Source organism: Lepus europaeus, chromosome 1 (assembly GCF_033115175.1).
Source record: "Lepus europaeus isolate LE1 chromosome 1, mLepTim1.pri, whole genome shotgun sequence".
Lineage (NCBI taxonomy): Eukaryota > Metazoa > Chordata > Mammalia > Lagomorpha > Leporidae > Lepus > Lepus europaeus.
Genome location: NC_084827.1, coordinates 45,153,184 through 45,175,144, shown reverse-complemented (window position 1 = coordinate 45,175,144; position 21,961 = coordinate 45,153,184). Strand labels below are relative to the sequence as shown.

At 42.8% G+C, this 21,961-nt stretch overlaps 2 protein-coding genes across 2 annotated transcripts in view; one reads left to right on the top strand and one right to left on the bottom strand.

Moving 5' to 3' along the window:
- Positions 1 to 8,177, top strand: part of LOC133775431 (uncharacterized) — a 274,170-nt gene extending 265,993 nt beyond the window's left edge. Inside the window, exon 3 of the transcript XR_009868290.1 lies at positions 5,499 to 8,177. The gene's annotated coding sequence lies outside the window, so the exon portion shown is untranslated. The remainder of the gene's footprint in view (positions 1 to 5,498) is intronic.
- Positions 1 to 21,961, bottom strand: part of LHFPL3 (LHFPL tetraspan subfamily member 3) — a 579,616-nt gene that overhangs the window by 162,599 nt on the left and 395,056 nt on the right. The gene's annotated exons all lie outside the window — the stretch shown is intronic.

Below are 21,961 nucleotides of genomic sequence, written 5' to 3'. Positions count from 1 at the left end.
AGAATGTGGCCCCTTTTTGCACTCTCATAGACATCAGCTATGCCCAGATAAGGGTCTTTCTTGCTTTTTACATAGTTATGGCTATTTATTTACAAGCATTTTCTCAATTAAGAGAGATTCCTCATGTTCTGAACAAAGAATGGTCAGTTATCACACAGTATCTAAAAGTGCAGTTTATATATAAAAGGCACTAACAATACATTTGAATGGGAAAAATGATCAAAAAAGTGAAATAGAATATCTAAATATATGCTCTGACATGTAGTTCATGACATTCAATATCATAGTTACTCAAAGTTACAAATGTCACGAAACATGGGTTCACATTTAGGTGACTTTTTTTTAAAGATTTTATTTATTTATTTGAGAGGTAGAGTTACAGACAATGAGAGGGAGAGACAGAGAGAAAGGTCTTCTTTCTGTTGGTTCACTCCCCAGATGGCTGCAACAGCTGGAGCTGCACCGATCCGAAGCCAGGAGCCAGGTGCTTCTTCCAGGTCTCCCATATGGGTGCAGGGGCCCAAGCACTTGGGCCATCTTCTACTATGTTCCCAGGCCACAGCAGAGAGCTGGATTGGAAGAGGGGCAGCTGGGACTAGAATCAGCGCCCAAATGGGATGCTGGCACTGAGGGGCGGAGGATTACCCTACTGTGCCAGTGCTGGCCCACATTTAGGTGACATTTAACAAAAACTGTTTTGGAACAACTAGTTTGCAGATTACAGGTACTTAGAAATCTTGAAAAAAGTGAAGTTGGTGATCTAAAAATGTTTCCAAATCTCCATTTTGCCGGTGTCTCTCAGCACTCAGTAGCCAGTGTGATCTCAGAAGTTTTGTCTAGTGGTAATCTCTGTATTTTATTTTATTATTATTTTTTTTGAGAGGCATAGTGACACACATGGAGAGCTAGAGAGAGAGAGAGAGACCTTCCATCCACTGGTTCATTGCACAGATGGCTGCAACGGCCAGGTCTGGGTGAGACCAAAGCCAGAAGCCGTTAGCAGGGAGCTGGATTTGAAGCAGAATAACCAGGACGTGAACTGAACTTGTGCTCTGGTGTGGGAGGCTGGCATTGCAAGTGGCAGCTTAACCCACTGCAGCACAATGCCAGCCTCTGATCTGTGTATTTTTAAAAAAGATTTATTTATTTTATTTCAAAGTTGAATTACACAGAGAGAAGGCAAGGCAGAGAGAGAAGGAGATCTTCCATCCGCTGGTTCACTCCTCAGCTGGCTGCAACAGTCGGAGCTGCACCAATCCGAAGCCAAGAGCTTGGAGCTTCTTCCAAGTCTCCCATGCGGGGGCAGTGGCCCAAGGAGTTGGGCCATCTTCTACTGCTTTCCCAGGCCATAGCAGAGAGCTGGATAGGAAGTGGAGCAGCTGGGACTCTAATTGGTGCCCCTATGGGAAGCCGGCACTACAGGGGGTGACTTTACCCGCTATGCCACTGCACTGGCCCCCTGATCTGTATATTTTAAAAACGTGTGGCTTCCATGACAAAAAAAAATTCATTTGATGTCACATGGAAAATCTTTGAAGATTTATTTTATTTATTTGAAAGAGCTACACAGAGAGAGAAGGAGAGGCAGAAGAGAAAGAGGTCTTCCATCCACTCCCCAATTAGTTCACTCCCCAATTGGCTGCAATGGCTAGAACTGCAGCGATCTGAAGCCAGGAGCCAGGAGCTCCTTCTGGGTCTTCTCAAGTGGGTGCAGGGACCCAAAGACTTGGGCCATCTTCCATTGCTTTCCCAGGCCATAGCAGAGAGCGGATCAGAAGTGAAGCAGCCAGGACTTGAACTGGTGCCCATATGGAATCCTGGCACTGTAGGAGGTGGCTTTATCCACTACGCTGCAGCACCGGCCTCGGAAAATCTTTGAATCCAAACTGTAGTTTGGAAAAAACCTCCACGGATTACTTGGAATATTAGAAAAAATTATCAATGCTTTTTAACATACTAATTCTTATCTTTGAGAAAATTATTATCAAGAAAAAGAAAAAATTTTCTTTTACAAATGAGAGTCACTTGAAGAATAACTTATGTGAGGATACTTCTAAAAAGTTTATGAAAAGTGGACCTAAAAGATAAATTTACTTTGGTGGAAAAAACCCTTTGAAATCTAAGCATTTTTTTTAAATAAACTATTTATTTGAAAGTCAGAATTACAGAAAGAGAGGAGAGACAGAGAGACAGAGAGAGAGAGAGAGATCTGTCTGCGGGTTCTCTTCCCAAATGGCCAGGCCAAAGCCAGTAGCCAGGAGCTTCTTTCGGGTCTCCTGTGTGGGTGCAGGGGCCCAAGACTTGGCCCATTTTCTGCTGCTTTCTCAGGTGCATTAGCAGGGAGATGGATTGGAAGTGGATTAGCTGGAGCTCAAAACCTGTGCCCATATGGGATGCCGACACTATAGATGGCAGCTTAATCTGCTGTGCCAAAGTGCCAGCCCCTGCTTTTTGTTGTTTTTAAAGATTTATTTATTTGAAAGATAGAGTTACAGAGAGAGAAGAAGAGACAGAGAGAGTAAGGGAGACTTTCCATCTGCTTATTCACTTTTCAAATGGCTATGATGACCAGGGCCGGGCCAGGCAGAAGCCAGGAGCCAGGAGTTTCTTCTGGGTCCAGGGGTACTATCATGGAGCTTTGTTGGAAGCAGAGCAGCCAGGACTCAAACTGGTGCTCATATGAGATGCCGGTGACACAGGCAGTGGTTTAGCCGTCTGCCACAGTGTTGGCTCCATGAATTTTTAAAATGTAATTAATTGATAAATATAAAGGGAATAGATTTCATGTATTTCATACTTACAGCCTATGCATTGCATTTAAAACAAATTGAAAGCTAGAGTGATATAGAGAGTGAGACCAAGAGTGTGAGAGAGAGAGAGATTGTGTGTGTGTGTGTGAGAGAGAGAGAGAGAGTGAGAGAGAGAGCGAGAGCGAGCTTCCATCCTCTGGTTTGCTTTTCAAGGAGCTACAACATCTAGGGCTGGGCTAGTCTGAAGCCAGGAGCAGGAGCTCCATCTGGGTCTCCCACATGGATGGTATGGACCCAGGTACTTGTGCCATCTTCTGCTGCCTCTCAGGGTGTGCATTAGCAGGAATCTGGGTTGGAAGTGGGGGAGCTGGAACTCCACCCAGCACTCTGATATGGGATGATGATGTTCCAAACTGTGGCTTAATCTCTATATAACAGCCTTGGCCCCTGCAGTTTTTTCATAACACACATATTCATTAAGTTTTGAAGATTCCTTGTATTGCAATTTCAGCCAAATAGAAATCACCAAGCAACACGAGCTTGGACAGGTTATTCAACATTGTAAGAACTTCACCAGAACCAGGATGTTTGTGGGATGGTGTCATCAATAAAGACATCTTTTCTCAAGTCCTTTTTGCCTTGAGGATAGACTGACTCTTCTTGTTTTTTAAGATTTATTTATTTGAAAGGCAGAGTTACAGAGAGAGGGAGAGTCAGAGAGAGTTCTATCTGCTGGCTCACTCCCCAGTTGGCTACAACAGCTGGAGCTGGACCAGTCCTCAGCCAGGAGCCAGGAGCTTCTTTTGGATCTCCCATGTGGGTGGGTGGGTGGGGGCCTCAGGCCATTCCTGGGCCATTCTCCACTGTTTTCCCAGGCACATTAACAGGGACCTGGATAGGAAGTGGAGCTGCTGGGATTCAAACCAGCACCCATATGAGATGCTGGCATTGCAGGCAGCGGCTTAGCCTGCTGTGCCACAACATTGGCTCTGTAGACTGATGCTTACAAGTTTCTCTTGCTGGAGACTGTGAATTATAAATAGGGACAAAAGGAGAAGATGTAGAGTTAACATCCTAAAGCCACAGCAGAACAGGAATGCCTCTTTTCCCTATTTTCAAAGAATGTGATGCCTAAATCAAATTGTAAGTGAGGAATCTGGGAGGACAAACTGAACTAATCTGTACTTTATGCAGTGACTATTTTGCTGAAAGCTACAAAAACAAGTTTTGAAACACAGTACTTACTTCCTATTATTAAAGAGAGTTGACTGCTTAGAGACATCTTAAAACCCAGCTAAGGAGGTCAGGGCTTTTAGGGCCCTAGGGAAAAAGATTGAGGCCCACCCAGCAAGGATTTTCCTGCTCTCTTCCTGGCTACAGGGCACTGTAATGTGTAGGGGTTCTTCACCCATTTCTTGTTGGTCTGTTCTTAATGTGAAAGATTTGGTCCCCTTCAAATTTGTCTTGAAAATATAGATGGCTGTATAGTAGGATTTGAAAAAAACACAATTGCATTTAAAAGCTTTACAAACATTAGATGGCCAGGCATAACAAATGTTTTATCTTCTGACGATGTATTATCAAAATCTGTTTCTTCTCTTCTATCTAAATTTCTACTTGGCAGCTTTGGTCTATTTTTAAAAGAGGAAAGCTCCCAAACTTTAGTCAATTTCATTTAAGCCATTAAAATACTTCAGGTTTTGTTGGTTTCATTGGAAAGATGTGACCATTATGTTCTGCATTAATGCTTCAGTGCAATAATAAATTCTGTTTTCTGGCTTTCTGTTAACCCTAACCTTATTTACCTGCATGGTTTTTATATCAGCTGGAAACTAACAGCTGCTCCTATTTCTAAGAAATACCTGCAAAATTCTAGGCGAATGCTTCAGTCATTGAAAGACTAAATACTATTCCTCTTGGCTTTATAATTAGCTATTTCTAGTTCTTGACAAATTGATCATCCCTGAAGGTGCAGCACTGTCGTTACAGTAAACATTAGGGTATACAAGGCGCCCGAAAATATGATTAATTTGGACACGTGGCTTCCTGACCACAAAGGATAGTGGAGCATTTGTTCCAACTGGGCTATTATCCAGAAATGGGTTTCTTATTAGAATGTCACCTAGGAAATGACTAACTTCCTTGCAGCTGTCCACTTCTTCATTTTGGCAGCAAGTTTTTTTAGAAGTATAGCCAAGAACATTCTTGAAGACTAAAGAAAAATGACAGCTCACCAGCTGGAGGTCAGCAGAGAAGAACGATGAGGAGAGACCCACGGCCTTATCGTTGCCACCGTGACATCTTCTGGTTGAGAATGCACAAAGGCCTCCCTGTGAGGGTGTCATTGTGGACTGCAATCTTAAGTGTGTTCCAAAGGGTTGAGAGGCATTCACATTCTACAAGGAAGCTCTGTGTGGAGGCTAGTGAGGCCCACAATGGCTTCTTCTGAAACACTGCACAAATGGCTAATGTTCCCCCAGAGCCGCTCATTGCACTGGCGTTTTTCTTGCTAAGGAGCTGAATATAATCTCTGTGGAGGCAACATCATTAGAAAAATCCACAAACCTTTGTAACTGGGTCTTTCTCCCAGGGCAGATGAAGCAAGAGGGGGAAAAAAAAGTAAGGGGGGGTGGTCTGTGGCCTGAGTTATTTGGGTTTGCTGATACTGCTGGCCCAGCTATCTCAGTCAGGGCTTTTAATGTTGTGAACTTGAGAATTTCTTATTTATTTATTTATTTATTTGAACAGGAAGGAAAAGCCTACATTCATACTGTAAAAAGTCTATGCACTGCTGCACAAAAGGCACGATAAATTGCCTCGTGTTGCCGAAGCACCCAAGGGGAACATGGTGAAAAACAAGGAACCTGCACTCGCTTAACTCTATCAGCCATTCAGGCATCCAGCAGTGGAAGAAATCGATGCCAGCAGAAGCTGACAGGCTGTGGAGGGGGAACACTCAGACGAGGACCGGCGCTCGAAGCACCTGGCAGGAGAGATGCGAGACTTGTTCGTGCCACCTCTTCATCAGCACCTGGCTGACAAACTGTTGTTCTAATATTTATACCTCTGGGGAAGGTACCTGTTTACCCCTCCGTTGACTTCTGCAAAATGGAGTCATCACAAGACAACCCAGATGAAACAGTGTGGTTTATAGTGTGGTGCAGAAAACAAATCGTGTCCTGGTCAGAATTTTGGTTTTCAACTCAACGTAATTCGGTGAACATTTAACTTAAGGTCACAACACAAAAGATTTACATCCATTAGAAAGGTGGGGGTTGACCTGGAGGTTGAGATGCCCACGTGAGACGGGCGAGTGCCTGAGTTCGATTCCAAGCTCAGGCTCCCGACTCCAGCTTCCTGCTAATGTAGAACCTTGCAGCAGCAGTGACGACTCGAGCAATTGCGCTCCTGCCACCCAGGTGGGAGACCTGCATGGAGTTCCCAGCTCCAGGCTTTGGCCTGGCCCAGTTCTGACCATACATTTCAGGGAGGGAGCCAGTGGACTGGGAGCTCTCTCCAACTCTCAAATAAATACATCAAAATTAAGTGAAAAAGAAGGGTGGGAGGAAGAAAGAATATAAACAAATATTGGGCTCTCAAAAGAGAAAGACTGGAAAATCGTGTCTGATCAGAAGAAAAGCATCTCTGTTCGGCTGGGGTACTGAGCCCCAGTTTGCCAGAGTGAAGGGATTTGGTGTAGACCCCTACTGTGCTGAGTCAGGAGTGAAAACCCAGACCAGGGCTATAAGTGTCCAATTAGGAGCCCATCCACACCTGCATGTATGAGCAACAGCATCGAGTGGAGAAGTCACTTTTTCAGAATATGATTTCAGACAAAAGGACAAATGATTACACATCACCTACTGATTTGCCCAAAGTTTGAGGGTGAATAGCTTAGTAAGATAAAATCAGAATCTAGAACTTAAAAATTAAATGTAGTTCTGATCTTGAGACCATGACAAGATAACTTTTGGAATGTGTCATGGGCCCAATCATATTCCTTAAGATCTTGATAACGGTATAGTGATTAACATACATCGTGAAAACAGGTAATTATTCAACATTTGCAATGTGTGGAGCATACTCTACATGCACCATCTCATGTAATTATTCAGTAAAGCAAAGAGAAACCTCACAACACTTCTTCTTGACTCCCGAATCTTTCACAAAGAGGACTGTTTTTTTTTTTTTTTAAATTAATGTACTTATTTGAAAGTCAGAGTTACACAAAGAGAGGAAAGGCAGAGAGAGAGGTCTTCCATCCAATGGCTCACTCCCACAATGGCTGGAGCTGCGCCAATCCGAAGCCAGGAGCCAGTAGCCTCCTCTGGGTCTCCCACGTGGGTGCAAGGGCCCAAGGACTTGGGCCATCTTCCACTACTTTCCCAGGCCATAGCAGAGAGCTGGATCAGAAGTAGAGCAGCCAGGACTAGAACCAGTGCCAATATGGGATGCCGGTGCCTCAGGCTAAGGCGTCAACCCCTGCGCCACAGCGTTGGCCCCAAAGAGGACTGTTTTTAACTACTCAGCCCCTCATCTTACTCCTTACTCTCCGAGGATATGGAGTGGGTTCCTTAAGGAAAAGCGGTGCCCAGGAACTAGGCACACCTGCCCAACCCTTTCTTACCTTGCCTCCCTGTTTGTCCGCACAGGTGAGTGTTCTACTTCCCTGTGCAGGCCCTGGGCTTTGAGTGTTGCCTGAGGCCAGGAAGACAAGTATGCCCAGTGGAAGGTTTAATAGACCTAAAGTCATGTTCTTTGTCCTGTCCTTAGAATAAAGGTATTGTTTTGGTCTCCATCTGGCAGCTGCTTGCTATCTCCCAGCTGATTCAGAGCTCTAGTGGGGAAGTAGGGGTTGCTATTCATTATTGTGGCACCAACATTGGCATTATTATTAATATTTTTATACATGATGGAACTACAGAATTTTTAGATAGCTTCCTCAAGTTCATACAAAGCCCACAGCAGCAGAACCAGGTTTGAACTCAAGGCTCTAGCTTCAGAATCTTTGTATATAGTACCATCTATACCATTATCCTCTGCCTGTGAAGAATGACGATGCCTAGGAAATCATTTTAGAATATCAGTTACAGGGGCCAGCATCGTGGCACAGCAGGTTAAGCTATTGCTTGCAACTCTGGCTTTATGTATAGGCTGCTCCACTTCCATACCAGCTCCTTGCTGATGCACCTGAGAAAGGAGCAGATGATGGCCCAAGTGTTTGGGCCTTTGCTTAGAGGCCCAGATGGAATTCCAGTCTCCTGGCTTTGGCCAGCCCTAGCCCTGGCTGTTGCAGCCATTTGGAGGAGTGAACCAGTAGCTGGAAGATCTCTTTTGCTCTCTTTTTCTCTGTCTCTATCACTCTGCCTTTCAAATAAATAAATAACTTTAAAAATATTGGTTATAGTGATAAGAACACTTATTTTATCTTGGTGGTGCCTAATGTTACTATATTTAGATTTTTTTTTTTGCACCAAAGCATTTCATTTTTTATTTTATTTTATTTTATTTTTTTAACTTTTATTTAATGAATATAAATTTCCAGTATACAGCTTATGGATTACAATATTTAGATTTTTTTCTTTGACTATAAGAACTACTAAAATGATACTTAAAAGCTGTTAGCTTTTTATGTATAAATGTTTCTTTTGTTTACACTAGCATTTCACCTAATTAGAATTTCATCTTATATATAGTGCCAAGAACATTAGACTAATTATAAATTTAAAATGTGTGGAATGGGAATTAATGAGGTTTTATTGTATAAATATATGTATAAACATGTACATTTGGTTTTTATACACATTTCACAAGACTCATCCTCCTATTTTTTGGCTTCATATTTGAAGTTGGCTAAGTGTTAGTTGAATATTTTTTATATATTCTTAAAAAGTATATATTACTTTGAATATTATATTTTTATCATATGTAGTACATGGATTTCTTTTTTTAAAATTTATTTATTTATTTGAAGGTCAGAGTTACATGGAGAGAGAAGGAGAGGTAGAGAGAGAGAGAGAGAGAGGTCTTCTCTCTCTCTGGTTCACTCTCCAGTTGGCTACAATGGCCAGAGCTGCACCGATCTGAAGCCAGGAGCCAGGAGCTTCTTCTGGGTCTTCCACACGGGTGCAGGGGTTCAAGGACTTGAGCCATCCTCTACTGCTTCCCCAGGCCATAACAGAGAGCTGGATTGGAAGTGGAGTAGCCGGGACTTGAACTGGTGCCCATATGGGATGCCGGCACTGCAGGCGGTGATTTTACCTGCTATGACACAGTGCCTGCCCCCAAGTACATGGATTTCAAAGAGGTTTTGCACAAAAATAAACTTATGCTTTGATTCCATTTCCATGAACTGTGTGTATATGTGTGTGTGTGTGTGTGAATGCCTTAGTAATTTATATGGCTATTTGTATGTAGAATAATTTCTTTTTAAAAATTTATTTATTTGAAAAAAAGAGAGTGGGAGATCTCCCATTTGCTGGTTTACTCCCCAAATGCCCAAATGACTAAAACAGCTATGGCTGGGCCAGGCTGAAGCCAGGAGCTCAGAAGTGAATTCAAATCTGCCACGTGTGCGGCAGGGACCAGAGTACTGGAGCCATCACCATTGCCTTCTAGGATACGTGTTCGCAGGAAGCTGGAGTGGGGGGTAAGCCAAGACTTGAGCAGGCAGGTACTGTGATGTTGGATGCAGGTATCTAAAGTGGGATCCTAACTGCTATGCCATGTGCTTGCTCTGTATGTAGAGTAAGTTCTGATGCAGATAAGATAAAGACTGAATCAATTAGGTTCTGTTTAAATTTTTTATAAAACTGTTTCTTTGAATAGCAAGGGATTGGTGACCCCACCCTTCTGAGCTCCCAGTTTATTGTGAAAACAAATTAGGTATCCCACCCTTGTGATGGCTATTCTGTTTTATCCTGAGCAAGCCAGACAGGATAAAGGATTGTAAATCAGGTCTTTTTTGTTGGGTTTGTCCCCACCTTATTGACTGACAGTTTCTTTCCCAAAGTGTACTTAAAAACCTGACTACTACCGGCCACTTTGGGTTTTTTCCTCTCTTGGAAGCCGCCATGCCACTCTGGCCGGAGGTCTTTGACGCCAATGAATCTTGCATAGTGTCTTCAAGGGTTTTCCATATTGTCACAGAATTTCCTTCCTTTCTAAGGTTGGATAAAGTTTCATTGTAAGTATCGACAACATTTTCTTATTTATCTGTGGACATTTAGGTTGTTTCTGTCTTGATTATTGTGAGTAGTACTATACTGAACATAGTGCTAATCTCTCTTTGAGATCTTGATATCAATTCTTTTAGATACATACTCAGTTGGTCTTCAGGTGGCCCTATTTTTAATTTTTAGAAGAACCTCCGTACCTCTTTCCATAGTGACTGTACCATTTCTGCAGTTCTACCAGTAGTGTATCAAGAGTTCCAATTTCTCCATGTGCTTGCTTCATACTGCAGCTTTATGGGATTTATTACTTCATGGAATTTACCAACCAGTTGTCACTGGAGTCTATAGGGCTTTATAATTTAAGACCAAATCATCTATAAATAGAGGCAATTTCATTTCTTCCTTTTTGATTTGGATGCCTTCTTATTTCTGCTTCTTGACTAATTGTTTTATGTAGTTCCAGTGCATTGGTGAATTGTACCAAACATTAATTAATACTTGATTCTTCTAAAAGTTACCATGAAAAAAAAAAAACCTGAAGGAGAGGGAACACTTGCAAATTCATTTTATGAGGCCAATATTACCTTGATACTGAAAGCCAGGCAAAGATGTCACAGAAAGAAAACTATAGTTGAATATTTCAGATGCATATAGATGCAGGCACCTTCAGCAAAGTCCTAATAAACTGAATTCAATAGCACAATACTGAGTGGGATTTATCTGTTGGAAGCAAGAATGATTCCATACACAAAAAGAAATGTGACACACCAGAATAATAGGATCATAGGTAAGAATAGGTAAGAATCATATCATCAATATTTGCAGAAAAATTGTTTGACCCAATTCTATACCCTTTCATGATAAATGTTCTCAAGAGAGGAACTAGCTCAATGTACTAAAAGCTACTTGTGCAAAGCCCACAGCTACCGTCATGGTCAACACTGACAGACTGAAAGCTTACCCTCCAAGGAAGGAAAGGATGCTCACTCGTGGTACTTCTACTCATCATAGTGTTTGAAAGTAGCATTTTAAAAGCCATCCAAATTTCAAATGGCAGAAATTAATTGTTCAAAGAAAAGATGGAAAAATAAATATTCCGTACTAAGAATACTGGAAGTAGAACCAAGCACAAGAAAGATTAGTGCATCTTCTGATCATCCCTGATAAGGAAGACAGCAGAATACACACTTGCATGTTTTTTACAGGCCCCCAAGTCCACACAGTATAGTTGATCTCTGTATGTATGTATGCATATGTGTGTGTGTATGTATGTATGTATGTATGATTTATGACATTTGAAACAAAGAACTGCTAAAGGATAAGACAGTTGTGAATTGTTTGAATTCTTTTTTTCATTATTTCCTGCTCCCTTTCTCATTAGACTTTTTTTTCTTTTTAACATGTTTTCAGGCTTCCATACTTTTTGCTCTTCTTTTGAAACAATTCTTTCAAACTTCAAAAAGTAACTAATTTGGGGCCGGCACTGTGACGCAGCAGGTTAACGTCCTGGCCTGAAGTGCCAGCATCCCATATGGGTGCTGGTTTGAGACCCAGCTGCTCCACTTCCAGTCCAGCTCTCTGCTATGGCCTGGGAAAGCAGTAGAAGATGGCCCAAGTCCTTGGGTCTCTGCACCCACATGGGAGACCCAGAAGAAGCTCCTGGCTCCTGGCTTCGGATCTGCACAGCTCCGGCTGGCCATTGCGGCCAATTGGGGAGTGAACTATCGGATGCAAGACCTCTCTCTCTCTCTCTCTCTCTCTCTCTCTCTCTCCTCTCACCTCTCACCTCTCTCCTGTCTCCTCTCTCTGTGTAACTCTTTCAAATAAATAAATAAATCTTTTAAAAAAGTAACTAATTTAAGATAAATTAACCTATGGTTAACCTATGGTAAGATCTTCCAATAGCTTATGTATTTTATTGAGAATGCTGCTGCTTTAGAACGACCGCCTGTCCCTAGAGAAACTGACTTGGAAAAGACAGTAGATATCAAAAAGTGGTAGGACAAAAACCAGGTCAAGAAAGGAGAAAAGGAGTAAGTATGCTAAATGTTCTGTCAAAAGATTTTCACACATCTTTCAACTACAGACTCTAACAGCAGAAGCTAGAAATTTATAGATGAAACCTTGACCAGTATGACATTTGGAGAACAATGACTGAACCAGAACAACGCCCTCCCTTCACTGGAAAGAGATTTAACTTGGTCTAACTTGGTAGGGAAATGCCTGGAAGGTGATGTTACTGTACACCTGGCTGCTACAGTGGCCAAGGCAGGGATAGGGAAGCGTTTGGAGATAGCAGGGTGTTTCCTGCTGTGAATGATCTTTCCTTCTCGGCATTTGAAACTCTGTTATGATTCATTTGCCACCCTTATGACTGAGGCTGAGGTGTGCTGATAGAATGATAGCACTGTGATGCTCTACAGCATTTTAAATTCTGGGATGCTGTTTATGTGAGTTACTGATACATTCTGCAGTTAGAAATATTTGACGACGTGGTAGGGTGGTATATACATGCCAATGTGTTTCATGTAAGAATTTATTTGACCTTCTTTTATTTCTTTACTACTCTCTGAATACACATCAGCTATCTACTTTCCCAGAGTAGGGGATGTTAGTTTTTGTTGAAGGTCCACATATGACCATGAGCATAACTTAAGGTTCCAGAACGAAAATTGAGAGCAGGCTCCAGCAGCCATGTGCTGGGCTTTGGTTCTGATCTCTATGTTTGACCACAACTCTAGGGAATGAAGAAAAAGTGAACATGCATTTTCTGTCCTCCAATAATGTATACATCTCTGTTCAAAGTATTTATACTTTTCAAAGATGAGTTGATTTAAACAATTTTTTAAAGAATATTTGAGGCTGGTGCCGCGGCTCATTAGGCTAATCTTCTGCCTTTGGCGCTGATACCCGGGGTTCTAGTCCTGGTTGGGGCGCCGGATTCTGTCCCAGTTGCTCCTCTTCCAGTCCAGCTCTCTGCTGTGGCCCGAGAACGCAGTGGAGGATGGCCCAAGTGCTTGGGCCCTGTACCCACATGGGAGACCAGGAGGAAGCACCTGGCTCCTGGCTTTGGATCGGCGCAGCGCGCTGGCTGCAACGCACCGGCCATAGCGGCTACTTGGGGGGTGAATCAATGGAAAAAGGAAGGCCTTTCTCTCTGTCTCTCTCTCTCTCACTGTCTAACTCTGCCTTTCAAAAAAAATTTAAAAAAATAAAGAATATTTGAGGGGCCAGTGTTGTAGCATAGCAGGTAAAGCTGCCGCTGCAGTGCTGGCATCCCATGTGGGCACGGGTTTGAGTCCCTGGTGCTCCACTTCTGATCCAGCTCTCTGCTGTGGCCTTGGAAAGCAGTAGAAGATGGCCCACATGGGCTCCTGCACTCGTGTGGGAGACTTGGAAGAAGCTCCTGGCACTTGGCTTTGAAACAATGCAGCTCCAGCAATTGCAAACATTTGGGGAGTGAACCAGTGGATGGAAGGCCTCTCTTTCTCTGTCTCTGCCTCTGCTTCTCTGTAACTCTGCCTTTCAGATAAAATAAATAAATCTTAAAAAAATAAAAAAGGTTATTTGAAAGGCAGAAAGACATAGAGAAAAGAGAGATCTTTCATCTGCTGATTCACTTGTCAAATGTCTGCAAGAGCTGAAACTCAGTATGGCCAAAGGCAGGAGCCCAGAACTCCATGCAGGTCTCCTATGTATGTAGCAGGAACCTAAGCATTTGAGTCATCACCTGCTGTCTTCCAGGGTGCACATTAGTAGGATGTTAGATCAGAGGCAGAGTGGGCACTTGAACCTAGACACTTCAATATGGAATGTGGAAGTCTCAGACAGTTTGTCAACTGCTGTGCCAAATGTGTGTTCCTTTTAAGCTGATTTTTTAAAAAAGGTATTATTTATTTATTTAAAAGGCAAACATGAGAGGGAGATACACACACACACACACACAGGTATCTTCAGTCTGCTGGTTCACTCCCCAAATGGCCTCAAAAGCCAGAGTTGGGCCAGGCTGAAGCCAAAAGGCAGAAACTCCATCCAGTTTTCCACATGGATGACAGGGGTCCAAGTATTTGTCTATAATCTGGTGCCTTCCCAGGTGCATTAGCAGAGAGCTGTATCAGAAGTAGAGTAGCTAGGACTGAAACTAGTTCTTTGATATGAGATGCTGATGTCACAGCAGCAGCTTAATTTCCCCGCTCCAGTTAGTTGATTTTTATATGTGAAAGAAATGTCATTGGGACAAATTATGGTTCTGTTGAATCTGAAGAGTCAAATATAATCTAGATTAAACATTTCCTGAATTGTAATGTCTATTAATTTTCTGTTATTGCTGTAAAAAATCATCACAAACCCAGTGATTCAAAACAACATACATTTATTGTTTTATAATTCTGTGAATCAGAGTTTCCATATGGGTCTCACTGGACTAAAATCAAGATGGTAGTAAGACTGCATTCCTCTGTGGAGGCTGCAGGGTATACTCCATTTCTTTACCTGTTCCAGCTTCTAGAGGCTGTCTACATTCCTTGGCTCATGGTTCGCTTCCATCTTCAAAGCTAGCAATTATGGCTTATGGACTGAGTGTTTGTGTCTCTCCCAATGTCATTTGTTGAAATCTTATCTCCAGGGCCGGTGCTGTGGCTTAGCTGGTAAAGCTGCTGCCTGCAGTGCTGGCATCCCATATGGGTGCCAGTTCAAGTATAGGCTGCTCCACTTCCAATCCAGCTCTCTGCTATGGCCTGGGAAAGTAGTAGAAGATGGCCCAAGTCCTTGGGCCCCTGCACCCATGTGGGAGACCCAGAGGAAGTTTCTGGCTCCTGGCTTCAGATCGGCATAGCTCCGGCTGTTTTGGCCAACTGGAGAGTGAACCAGTGGATGGAACACCTCTCTCTCTCTCTCTCTCTGTAACTCTGACTTTCAAATAAATAAATAAATAAATCTTAAAAAAAAAAAACCAAAAAGAAATCTTATCTCTACTGTCATGGCATTTGGAGATGAGGTCTTTGGGAGGTAGTTAGGTCAGAGGTTTGGAGCCCTCATGATGAGATTAGTGTCCTTGCAGGAGGAAGCCAGAGAGCCTGTATATGAACTCTGCCATGTGAAGATACAAAAAAAGACAATATTCTGCAAACCATGAAGTGAGGACTCCCCAGACCCAGGTTCTGCCTGCACCTGGCTTTGGACATCCCAGCCTCCAGAACTTGGAGAAATAAATTTATGTTGTTTAAGTCACCCAGACTATGGTACTTTGTTTTCAAAGTTGAATGGACTAATCTAGTGGGTTGAATCATTTAATATAGCATCTGTTGGACATTCTCTTCTACTATTGTGCCTTCTACTTTTAAAGACTTATATGATTAGACTGGGACAATGCAGATTACTCATCTCCCCTTTAGCAACCTTAATTCACCTTCACCATGTAGTGTGACATACTCATAGCTTCCAATTTGAGAGTGTGATGTCTTAGGGGAGACATTATTGTGTCTATGAGATAATGTTACATGTAGTAATGTGTTGTTATGCTTTGATACTTTGTCATTACTGTGGTTCACGTTGAAGGGCATGAGGTTAACTATAGATCTACTGTAAGGGATAAACCTTGAGCACTTGTGCTTTTTTTTTTTTTAAAGATTTATTTATTTACTTGAAAGGTAGAGTTACAGATATGCACACATAAACACACACATATGCAGATCTTCCATCTTCTGGTTCACTCCCCAAATGGCCACATTAACTGTGCCTGAGCAAGGCCAAAGCCGTGAACCTAGACCTCCATCCTGGTCTCCCACATGGGTGGCAGGGGCCCAAGCACTTGGGTTATTTTATTTATTTTTTGACAGGCAGAGTGAATAGTGAGAGACAGACAGAGAGAAAGGTCTTCCTTTTTGCCGTTGGTTCACCCTCCAATGGCCACTGCGGCCAGCACATCGTGCTGATCCGAAGCCAGGAGCCAGGCGCCTCTCCCAGTCTCCCATGTGGGTGCAGGGCCCAAGCACTTGGGCCATCCTCCACTGCCCTCCCGGGCCATAGCAGAGAGCTGGCCTGGAAGAGGGGCAACCGAGATAGAATCTGGCGCTCCAACCGGGACTAGAACCTGGTGTGCCGGCGCCACAAGGCAGAGGATTAGCCTGTTAAGCCACGGCGCTGGCCGCACTTGGGTTATTTTTGTCTACTTTCCCGGGCACATTAACTGGGAGCTGGATCAGAAGTAGAACAGGCCATGACTGGAGCTGGCATTCACATAGGTTACCAGTGTCCTAGGCAGTGGTTTAACCTGCTGTGCCAAAATGCTGGCCTCAAGCCAGTTCCTTCTAAGTCTGGCCTTTCTTCTATGAATCTCTGTCAGGTTTTCTTACCCTGCAGAGTGGCTCTGTTGGATTTAAAATTGGACCAACATTTTGCTTTATTTTGAGCTTGTTTGTTAGGGGTCCTAATATTTTGTCTAGTTCTGGCTGTGTAAATTTTCTCTTTACCTCTTAAAGGCAAGCCTAAGTCCTATTTCAAGAGGGTAGGTCACCTTGACCAAAGCAAGTTATGTTCATAGGCCATGACTTGGGGGCCTCGGTTCACTGCCTGGCCTCCACTCTGCACTAGCTATTACCTCTAGTTTGGATTGAGCCTAACTTTGGAATTCTCAGCTACTACTGGCTGTTCCTAACACTGACTCTGTGTCAGGCTAGTCTAGTTAGTTTCAGCTTTTTCCCTTATGACATTGGCTCCTTGTTGGGGTTATAACATGCTATTTGACTGAACTGGTGAAACTGCAACAAGCAAGGCTATCTCAACAGCTCCATTCCTTTTGAGGCTGTCACCAAAAAATATGTGTCTCCACTGTCTCTTAAAATGTGGGTGATCAGGGCAAGCATTTGGCCTGGCTGCTAAGATGCTGTTTGGGAGGCTTGCATCCTATCCATATTAGAATGCTGGGGTTCGAGTCCCAGCTCTGCTCCAGATTCCACCTTCCTGTTATTGTATATCTTGGAAGGCAATGATGACGGCTCAAGTGGTTGGGTCTGTGCTCTCCATGTGAGAGACCTGGATTGAATGACTAGCTCATTGTTACAGTCTGCTCCAGTCTCAGACGTTGTTGGCATTTGGGAAGTGAGCCAGTAGATGGGAATGTTCCCTCCCTCCCTCTCCCTCTCTCTATCTCTCTCTCTCTCTCTCTCTCAAATAAACAAATTTAAAAAAAACCTAAAAACACTGGTAATTAACATGAATACCTCTGATGCCTGCAGAGTGGTAATGTGAAATAAAACTTTCCTGAAAGGTTTGCCACTTAAAAATTTGAAGAAGAGTGGAGCGTATATGCATCCTGTTCCCTTACTTCTATGTACTGACACACTCAACCTGTGGCTTCACCTGTGCCACCTCCAAGTCTACCTTGATGAAGCAAGCAGGGAGGAGGTAAATGCGAATGCATGGGATGTTATGTGTCTAGCGTGTGGATAAGCACAACATCTCAACTCTTGATATTCTCATGTTATCAGTGCCCATCCCTGGATGCTCGTGGTGTTTTCATTTTTATGTAAAGCTAGAATCATTGTTTTGGTATTCTAGAATTCTCACTGGGATTAGTAGTTTGAACAAATATGGAAGAAAATACAACTGGTAAAACTGGTAGTGCATTCACTTTCCTAAAATACTTTGACATTGCACAAATAATAGCTAACATTTATTTAACAATTACTGTGTGCAAAACATTCCTCTAAGTGTCTCATATTAATCAGCTCATTTAAACCTTATAACAATCATTTGACATATGTACTGTTATTTCCTCATTTTATAGCAAACAAAACAAGAATAGAGACTTTGAGTAACTTGCCAGATGTCATGGGTAGTAAGTGAGGTGCCAGGATTGACAACTTGGGCAATCTGGCTGTTGTTCTGTCTCTCTTTCTCTTTTTAAAAGAGTTATTTATTTGAAAGTGACAGAGTTACAGAGAGAGGGGGAGAGAAACAGAGAAAGAGACTGTACATCTGCTGGTGCACTCCCCAAATGGCTGTAACAGCTGAGGCTGGGCAAGCCTGAAGCTAGGAACCTGGAACTCCATCTGGGTTTCCCACAATGGATGCAGGGGCCCAAGCACTTGGGCCATCTTCCACTGCTTTCCCAGGCCATTAGCAGGATTAGATTGGAAATGGAGAAGCCAGGACTCAAACTGGCACTCATATGCGATGCTGGTGTCTCAAGCTGCAACTTAACCTGCTGAAGTGTGGCGCCGTCCCCTGTTCTATGTCTTAACTATTATACAATTAGGGTTTAATTTTTACTACTTAAGGAAAATACAGAGATTTCCTCTAACGTTAAAATTAGGAGCAAGGAGTAGATTCATCTAAGAACTGATGTAGAATATGTGAGACAAAGGCTGGTCTGTGACTTAATTACAGTCAATAATTAAAGTCAAGACAGGTTGGAAACAAGTGCAAAATTGAACTCACCAAATATTTGTATTGCAGTATATGGATAGGGACCCATTACTGGGAGAAGGTCTTGTGGTGGAACACTACCAGAGTGCCCATGAACTTTAAGAAATGGACCGACTTATCTCACAGTATTGGCATTCTGAGTTTTCACAATGACATCTCTAGAAATAACTGTCAGGAAAATCCCAGTAAACTAAAATGCAGGAACAACATCAATTTTTGTTATTGTTGTTGTTGATCTTCAGAGCAATATATTTCCAGTTAAGGGAGCTCTTGTCAGCAGCTGATGAGAATCTTAGAAGGTGCATTTCTTTCCCTATAGCCAGACATAAAGTGATTTTACATATGCTTGGCAAATAGCCTCTTCAGTAGACACCTGTTATTTATGCCTCAGATCTGGGATGGCAATGATTAAGATAAATTTATTTTTTTCTCTCAAGGGACTTTTATTCTAAAAAGGTACCTAGTTTAACTGCTCTAATGAGTAGCATTACAGAGCCATATGTAACTGAACATGAAATCTTAAACCTCCAACCTATGCTGTGGAATCCCAACATCTACTTTATGGAAGAACTGAATTTTTAGTCCCAGTTCATTATTCTTTAAAGCAGATACAAGAGTTGGAAGGGAACTAGGGCACAGGGAATTGGCAGTTGGAGAAGGGAAGTAAAACTTTGTGGAGGGCCTGGTTAAATAATTCTGGTTATAAATATGAGACTATAGATGTGACCATATCATTTAGGAACAGGAAGGGAGCCAGTATCAATGTAAAAAGATGCAGTAAAACTTAGAATTCCAAGGTAAGACAAAAAAGCTAGTAGTTCTAGCAAACGAAATGTGAGCTGAGTTTATAGTCTCAAGCTGAGGCGGCCTCAGGGATGTCTCTGTTATACAATAGGATTCAAACTCAAGAGCCCTACATCACCAATTCTGGTTTTTCACCTTTTCTACTGGAAGAATAGTGAATATCAGGAACTGGATGTTTCCAGTCAGACTGGAAAAGACATTTTCCCTTTTTGCATTTTTTTTTTCTAAACAAAAATTTTTACTTTGGGAAAATTACAGTTTATTTGCACACAATTGGAAGAAATAAAGCAGGTATATCTCTGGTATACTTTATCCAGTTTCTCCCTGTAGAAATGTCTTACACAATTATAGTGCAATATTATAAACAGAATATCAGCATTGATGCAGCCAAGACACACATCACTTCATTTACTACAAGAATTTTTCATTATATTTGTAGCCATACCCCTTCCCACCCACAGCCCCCTTTAGTCCCCATCCACACTGATCTATTCTCCGTTTAAAAAGTATTTATGTCAGGAACCTTATGTGAAAGAAGTCACACAGTTTGTAAGCTCTTGTGATTGGCATTCTCCACTCATCATCATTCTCTGGAGATTCATCTGAGATATCACTCTTTTATAGAGTCCTCCAAATACCGGGAAAAATGACTTTTCAGTTGGATGAGGATACTTCATACATTTTTCCAGAGCAGATCCTAGAGTGCTGCCTGGACACCCAAAGTGACACATGGGCTGCAGAAGAAGACAAGGACCTTGTCTATGGGCCCTGCTGTATGGCAGTGGTGTTTGGTAGTTTATACAGCCTCCACACTTAAAAGCAAGGGCAGAAGAGTTGTAGGTCTCCTGCTCTCCCCTCATCCTTTATTTATTTTTTTTTATTTGACAGATAGAGTTAGATAATGAGAGAGAGAGAGAGAGAGAGAGAGAGAAAGAGAGAGAGAGAGAAAGGTCTTCCTTCCATTGGTTCACCCCCAAATGGCTGCTATGGCCGGGGTTACGCCAATCCAAAGCCAGGAGCCAGGTGCTTCTTTCTGGTCTCTCATGCAGGTGCAGGGGCCCAAGCACTTGGGCCATCCTCCACTGCCTTCCTGGGCCACAGCAGAGAGCTGGACTGGAAGAGGAGCAACCGGGATTAGAACCCAGTGCCCATATGGGATGACGGCACTGCAGGTGGAGGATTAACCAAATGAGCCACGGTGTCGGCCCCCATCCTTTCTTTCTTCTGACAGAGTCTAATTCTGTGGCTTCTCTGATGCACGCCTGGATTTCTCTCTGGGCATTTTTGTAATTAAGCACTGCTTTCTGGTTTTAGACCACACCTGCCTCTCAGCCTTGGATAGGTGTGGCTTGGCTCCTGGGACTGTGGCTGAGTACTCATGCCAGTCCCCCATATCTCCCTTGTTCTTCTTTTATGCAACTCCCTTCCTGCAGTGGGTTGGGAATCATATCACTTCCTCACATTCTACACGAAAGGTTTTCAGTCATTCAGATACACTTGGTGGAGAACTCAGCATAGTCTTTATAAATCAGAATGCAGCTGTGGTATACAGAAAACAAATACTAGAGAAAATAGGAAAGGCACAGCTCTACTTCAAGCTCCTTCTGTGCCTGAGGGAGAGAAGGAGCACCTCTCCTGTGCTCAGCAGGGCCTCTCTCAGGAGGTGAAATCCCTGCAAGTAACTGAGGTCCTTGAAGTTACAGTTGAAATATAGCTGTTGTAGACTGGTCTTCCCAGGATATAAATGGTTGCAATATTATAAATTATCCTCATCTGTAGAGTAAGGTCAGTACATCCCTGTGGTTCCTACAATGTCTGACTTTGCAGGCCACACTTGACCAGCAAGTTCCCACACCTGGAAAGAGCTGTTTATTTTATTTGTCTCAGAATGATATGGTCCTAAATGTGATGAAATGTATTTTTCAGCGCATTTGGTGGTTAGAAAATCTAAGCTCTCTTCTCTCACCCGAGTAGGCACCCTGTGCTCTGGGAGACGGTGAGCCCTGGGGTAATTTCAGCCTAATGGAGCATGAACCCAGGTCTGCATTCATCCGCTGCAGGCCCAGTCATTTACTGGGTTTGACTTGAGGTGATGCTTTGGATGTGGTTGAGTGATGATAGAGCTGCTCCTCTGGCACACCGGGGATGTTAAATGTGCGGTGTCAAATTTAGAATGAAGATCTAAATCTTTTGTTGTTTTCTCATCATCATGCAGTGAGGGACCAGGGTGTTGGTCAACATCAGACAGAGAGGTCTTAGCTGGGCATCAGTCTTGTAGACATCACCCCCTGTACTTTCTCTGAAGTATACCAACAGTAGCTACTCATGCTTACAAGATTTTTTAAAAAAGAGATACTGCCATGAATGAGAATTGTGGCTCTGACCACTTACTCCGGAATGATATTAACATCCATGCTGAATATTAAAATGTCATTGAGACACACAACACTCATATGATTGACCAGTGAAGACCTTTCTTCTGTCTGAATGGTAAAAGTGAGGTTGTCATGGGGTATGTTGTAAATGTGTTCCACCAGCCTGAAAACCGACTTCCTGAGGACTAGTCCCGTGATAGTTAACACCTGACATCTCTACCATGCCAAGCTGCACGCTCTGATACTAGGTGGGTGGTAGTTGGATGTACACCCTCAAACAGGGTAATCTTTATTGAACTTTGCTTCAACCTCTGGTCAAAGTCTATATGTGGATGACAGTTGTCTCGTATGTGCAACCTGGATGGCCAGGAAATTGAAACTACTGCTCATTTGATCTGACTTATCCAGCTATGACACTATATGGAGGAGC